The following is a 6,798-nucleotide window of genomic DNA, read 5'->3' as shown; positions in this document are numbered from 1 at the left end:
CTTCTGCCTTCCTCTGTGCTCCACCCTGTGATTCTCCTGTGTTGTTCTCTGTGTCCCTCTCCTGTGTTCCCCTCCTTGTCCCTCGCTATGTTTCACCCTGTGCCTCTCCTGTGTTCATCCCTGTCTTGGTTATTGTATTTGTGTTCTCGTTGATAAGTTTGTTCAGTGCTTCCTGTTTTATTCTGTAGTCCTTGCTCCCTGTGTGTTTTCACCCGTTTACTTCCTGCCCTCATCAGGTTCACCTGTTTGTCCTGTGCCACCTGTCCCCAGTTACTCATTAGTTCCAGTCTGTATATAAGTCTTTGTGTTTCCCCCATGTGGTGGTTGGTTCGTCATTGTCATTTCTGGTCTGGTCCTGTCCGTCATCGTCATTTCGGGTCAGTCCTGTCCGTCAGCTCAATTCTGGTTCTGTCTGTTCATGTGTCCCATCAGCTCTCGTCACGTTACCCCGTAAGTTTGTATCCTGCCCTGTTCTGTGTTTCCACTCCTGTTTTTGAGTGCTTGAGTTTTTGAACCCTGACAAAAACACAGTGGACCAACACCAGCAGATGACATGGCTCTCCAAATCATCACTGATTGTGGAAACTTCACACTGGACTTGGATTCTGTGCCTCTCCATTCTTCCTCCAGAATCTGGGAGCTTGATTTCCAAATGAGATGCAAAATTTATTTTCATCTGAAAAGAGGGCTTTGGACCAATGAGCAACAGTGCAGTTCTTTTTCTCCTTAGCCCAGGTAAGACGCTTCTGATGTTGTCTCTGGTTCAGGAGTGGCTTGACACAAGGAATGCGACAGTTGCAGCCCATGTCCTGGATACGTCTGTGCATGGTGGCTCTTGATGCAATGACTCCAGCCTAAGTCCACTCCTTGGGAATCTCCCCCAAATTCTTGAAGGCCCACTTCACAATCCTCTCAAGGCTGCAGTTGTCCCTGTTGCCTGTGCACCTTTTTCTACCACACTTTTTCCTTCCACTCAACTTTCTATGAATATGCTTGGGTACAGCACTCTTTAGCAAAGACCTTTCGTTGCTTACCTTCCTTGTGGAAGGTGTCAATGACTGTCTTCTGGACAACTGTCAAGTCAGCAGTCTTCCCCAAGATTGTGTAGCCTACTGAGCCAGCCTTAGAGACCATTTCAAGGCTCAGGAAACCTTTGCAGTTGTTTGGAGTTAATTAGCTGATTAGAGTGGGACAGTGTTAGTCTACAATACTGAACTTTTTCACAATATTCAAATTTGTCTAACTCTGGCTGGCTGCCTGATCAGAGACATTAGTTACTGGGGAATCTCCCCTCTGGACTCCCCCCTCAGAGGCCTCCTCAGTCTCCTAAGTTTCCCCCTCCACTAGAGGAGCCTCCCGCTCACTCTGTGTAATGAATCTATATAATATATGAGTTTCACTTTTTGAATTGTATTATCAAAATAAACACATTTTTCCATGATATTCTAATTTATTTGTATTTATTTGTATCTAATTTATCTGTATGTGATAAGGACTTTTTCATATCCATAATAATTTCTGTCTATGATGAAAACTTGCATATCTAAAAAGATTGATTTCATGCCATAAATGTAGTTTTGGAATTTTGCACAGAGACCTGAAGCCTGAAAACATTTTGTTTACTAAAATAAACTTTTGATGAACAATCCTGTAATATGCTTCTTGATGCATGAATTTTGATAATGTCATTAAGCAATTTTGTGCATGTTGTTTCGATTTGTATATCAATGAGTATTTTCACTTTGTTTATTTTTTTATTTTTTTACAGACATCAACAACAAACTGTATATCACAAACTTTGGAACCAGCAGTAAACTGGATCTTTCATTAACAGCATTGGTTTCTAAAATGACTGGATCGTTTTCTTGGTCCAGTTATGAGGATGTTGGAGGCCCACAATGCAAGTACAAGAAGGAATCAGATATCCAAGTAAGCTGAGCTTTAAAATATTGACCTAAATATACATAATAATGGTATTTTCATTCATGAATTCTTCTAAATAATAATGTTTATCATGCAATGTTAAAACATTTCTGAATGTCAATATTCAGACCAACTTATAATATTATTACTATTGATTCTGTACAGTTTGGCCTGTAGGCTGCTAATATTTAATTGCAAAGAGATGTCTTGGTCAACATTATTTATAATGAATCCATTATATTTTAGATAGCGGGGTGCTTGGCGCATTACATCCTTACTGATGGGCAACATCCCTATCAAACCACAACACCCTACTCCAATGATCCAATGGGGCTATCTCAAAATGTGAGAACAGGCAACTTCACTCTTCAGTGTGAAAAAAGACTGAGGAGCCAAAAAGGTATTATTACAAGAATGCTGAGTGGATCATTTGAAGAACTTCCTACCATTGAAGAATGCCTTCAGGCTGTCACATGTAAGTGCCAAGAATATTTGTAAAGCGCCAAACCATAATGTACATTATCTCAAGGCACTTTATATAGAAGGTCAAAACCTTAAAATGTTATTAATATAGAGAAACCCAACAGTTCCAACAATGAGCAGCACTTTGGCGACTGTGGAGGAAAAACTCCCTCATTAACAGAGAGAAACCTCTAGAACCAGGCTCAATGTGGGCGGTCATCTGCCTCGACCGGCTGGGGTGAGCAAAGAAAAAGGGGAGGAGAGGGTGGATGGGTGGAAAGAGGGGAGAGAAGAGAGAGAGAGAAAGTGGGGAGGGGGAGGAGGGGGAGTGAGAGAGGCGAGAGAGACCGGGAACACTTGTGCACCATCAGGAATCAGATCTGACTAGTAAAAATGTAAACAATAACAGTGTAAAGAAGTTATTGATTATTAATGAACAGTTACAATTCATATAATAATTAATTACTGAAGTATTGTTGTTAATGATAATAATAATAGTAGTATTTGTAACAGACCCCTTATGTATTTACAGGTTCCACAAGTCAGTCTGATAAATAAGTCGGACTGCTTTATGGCAACATGGGATTTCCAGCATTTGTGCACCCTCGTTTGTGAGGTTAACAGTTTTCTAGATTAACCAAAAAAGGATAGTTACATTTGTATATTGTATCTGTGAATAGTGTTCTTTTAATTTAATTTTCACACACTTGGCGTTAACACACTGAAAATCTTCTACCAGAAGAAAGGGAACAGCCCCCAGATGTTGCCTCAATCAGAAGACATCAAAAAGCTCCAGAACCATTAAAAACACCTTGAACAGTTCAACAAAAAAGCTTGAATTAACCATCATGGACTGAGCTCTCACAAGTCACCCTGACACAACTGATTTTATTTAATCGGAGCCGTGAAGGAGAAGTTTCAAGGATGGAAGTCAAAACATGCATGCAGAGAAACAAACACAACATACAGGATGAAATTCTGAAGAGCCTGTCAACATTTGAAAAAAAAAACAGTATGAGAACCTTAACAGAGTGGAAGTACGGGGAAAAAGAGGCCACAAAGTACCAATGACAAGAGTCGGTGGAACTTCTTATTAAAACAAGAGAAGATGTTGGGATTTCCAAGAGCAATCCATACATTTTTGCCCGTCCATATTATGGATCCCTGGAGAACATTCGTGGATGTGATAGCTTAAAGTGATTTGCTGAAAGCTGAGGAAAATATAACTTCCCCAGAAAATATCACTTCCACAAAACTAAGAAAGCATGTTGATGAAAAACTCTGGTGTAGCCAAAACCTTATTAAGTTTAGAAATTTGTGTTCATGTCTTTTGTGACATTAAATCATCCTCCAGCTGACTAGTCCCTTCTATCTCAGACAATCTTGTGACTTCCAGTAGGCTTACATCCTATATTTTTCCATACCATGCTAAGTTGTTCTCTGGCAATATCCAAAATATTAAGTTCTGTGGTTGCTTTGCTTAGATATATGGATTGTTATTAAAGCCCACTTTTCAAAAGTTTCAAAATAACACTACAGATGAATTGTATTTAGATTCATATTTAGTTATTTTCTCTTCAGAATGATTAATTTTGCTTATTTCTTTTTTATGCGTCCATGTTGAAGTGTGAATGTCCCTCAATGCTATCTCAGAGGGAACTTGTGTCATTGTGTACCAGCCAACAGTGGACCCCTTTCACTCCATACAATACAAGTGTGGACATTTTACTGTAATGCAGTTAACAATGCATTTCTTTAAATATAGATTTAGGACTAAAGTACTTTGTAAAATGTCAATTTTGGGGATTGAACAATTTTCAAGGTGTAGACCTTTTTATTGTTTATCAGACTATTATTTATTATATATTTTTTTTACAATTGATATAGTTCTATTCCTAATAACATCCTAGTGTTTTTTTTTCTATGTACCTCCATTTTTAGATTCTAAAGACTTAGTCAACAGTGGGCCCCTGTCATTCCATACAATACAAACAGTGTGGACCTTTTTCTTTAATGCAAATAAGCAACTAAAATGCACTCCTATAACTGTAGACTAAGCACACAAGTTTAAAAAAAAATTAATTGACATCTGCTACTTGTGAAGACTGGTCATGACTGAATAATTTGGATGGTCTAGTCTGATGTAAATTTTAGAACTTCATTTTATCCAGTATTTTTCTACTTTTCTTCCTTTTTAGACTCTAAAATACTCACTGCTCTCCAGCCTTCTATGTAGCTTTAATTTAAATACAGTGTTGAACTTCAAGCTTTAGAAATCCACCAGAGCTGAGCCTTTATATTTTGTTATATCTAGTCCAGTCATTCCCAAAGTGTGGTGGGCTGTGAAGCCACTGCAGGTGAGCCATGAGAGGTCATCGAACATGCATAAATATAACAGTTTCAGATTTGTAAGGGAATTTTTTAAAGTCATCACGGGTAATGAAACAAAGCCATCAGATTTAAATACCACGTTATTCTTATTTTATCTATTCTGTATAGCAGGTGTCATTGTATTTGCTGATTGTCACATTACCACCTGAACGCATCACTCATCATTAGCAGGGAATCATAAGTGAGGGTAAACTTTGTTATGTGCTGGGAAGAGGCAAGCTGTTTATGACGAAGGGGAATCAGAAAATCAAACTGAATCATTCCAAACAAAAAAGAGGACTCGCAGAAAGTACTCAAGTGAGTACTTGTCGCTGGGATTTACGAGTGCTGGCTCAGAGGACAACCCAAAACCTGTGTGTGTTGTGCTCTGAGATGCTAGCTAACACAGAAATTAAATAATTATTTAATAATTATCATAATAATCATCATTATTATAATGATGATGATTATTATTATTGTAATAGCACAGCTTGGTTGACTTTTCTACTGTGACAAGTTCTTTAAAACTTGGAAAGTCTGATGTGTGCAAAGGAACCCACCCCAAATTTCTAATTGCCCCCCCCATTCTAAGCAGTCTAGATCCAGAAAGTCTATTATTTGCATATATTCGACTTGAAATTTCAGCCCTTTAGAGCCCTTCATGTGGTTTAGAATCATGAACCCTTCTTTGTTGTGTGTCTTCACTGCAAACCTGTAAGTCTAATGTAAATTTAGCCTGATAGTGTTGCTATGAAGCACCTCTAACTAGAGGTTGTTTAATATGTTATATGGTATGTTGAAGGTTTTGGTACTGTGACGGCCTTGCCTGACTGTTGAGAGTGGTGGACAGTTACTGTGTTTTCCTATGTGTCCTTGAAGGTAACAGATGAGCCCGGTGGTGACAGCCAGCCCATTCAAAGCACCAGGCCCAGCGCTCCCATAGGATAAAAGCCCAGCTGGCGTTGCGCTCGGGGCTCTCTCTCTCTCTCTCTCTCTCTCTCTCTCTCTCTCTCTCTCTCTCTCTCTCTCTCTCTCACTCTCACTTGGACTCATCCCGGCAAGTGTTTACACTTTTGTCTTTTGTTTGACTTTTCTTGTGCTTTCACTCCAACACCTTACACCTCACTATGCTCACACACTCACATCGACATTACTGACACTACTGACACTACTGACATACACACTCCACCTTTATTGTTAATCCTGGGTTGTTTAATTTATAATAAATACTTCCATCATCCACTGTGTCCATCTCCGTATTTGTCATGCCCTGTGAGCCAGGCCATGACAGTACCTCTGTATGAACAGTCTCTCTGAGTCTCTATTTTGTGTGTGTCATCACATAATGTGGTACAGAGGAGATTGTGTCCAGGCCCATATGTATACATTCTATCTATCTACTGGTGTCTGTTTACCCATAATGCTTTCTGTTTTTAGTTCTGTCTTTTCAAGAAAGTTTGGTGGTGGAGTATTCTCTCAACTTAAATAAATGCCTCGTAAGCAATATAGAAGTTATGTGAAGGACATTTTTGATTTTGAAGCTTAAGAATAAAAAATAACCAATTTTAAAGGGGGAATACTGATTGACAGGACTTAGGAGTTACTGACTGTTATGTTAAGTTATGTTATATAATATATATTCTAGCATGAATCATAGTGACTCAAATTGTATTTAAAAAACATAAAAATTTTTCAGTAGATTACTATTATGTTTCACTGAATTCACACACACACACACACACACACACACACACACACACACACACTCCATTAAGCTATTATGCAATCAGGGTTTTGAACATTTTGTACAGAAAATGGTTACACAAAAAAAGACCAATATGGAACAGTACATCATTTCAAATGTGTTATTCTTTCATCTTGCAATATAATACTTCTTGACAGCAACATGGTCGAACATTTTTGAACAACAGTATTTTCCTTTATCACTTCAAACAGGCTATGGCTTACATCTTAGATATAGCCAAAGATGTTCTATCTACATTAGAAAAATGTAGTAAGCTTAATTGAATATGCCTGGCAACT

At 38.4% G+C, this 6,798-nt stretch overlaps 1 long non-coding RNA gene across 2 annotated transcripts; it reads left to right on the top strand.

Moving 5' to 3' along the window:
• The first annotated feature begins 280 nt into the window (after positions 1–280).
• LOC109628502 (uncharacterized) lies at positions 281–5,995 on the top strand. Of its 2 annotated transcripts, none has more exons than XR_011238637.1 (4): positions 281–377; positions 1,769–1,929; positions 2,170–2,398; positions 5,635–5,995. It is a non-coding gene; the product is annotated as an uncharacterized lncRNA (long non-coding RNA). The 2 variants fall into 2 exon arrangements; XR_011238638.1 differs by lacking the exon at positions 5,635–5,995 and adding an exon at positions 2,918–5,618.
• Positions 5,996–6,798: the final 803 nt, after the last annotated feature.

Source organism: Paralichthys olivaceus, chromosome 15, assembly GCF_024713975.1.
Source record: "Paralichthys olivaceus isolate ysfri-2021 chromosome 15, ASM2471397v2, whole genome shotgun sequence".
Classification (NCBI taxonomy): domain Eukaryota; kingdom Metazoa; phylum Chordata; class Actinopteri; order Pleuronectiformes; family Paralichthyidae; genus Paralichthys; species Paralichthys olivaceus.
Note: the sequence above shows the minus strand (reverse complement) of the source record. Positions and strands in the feature narration are given on the sequence as shown.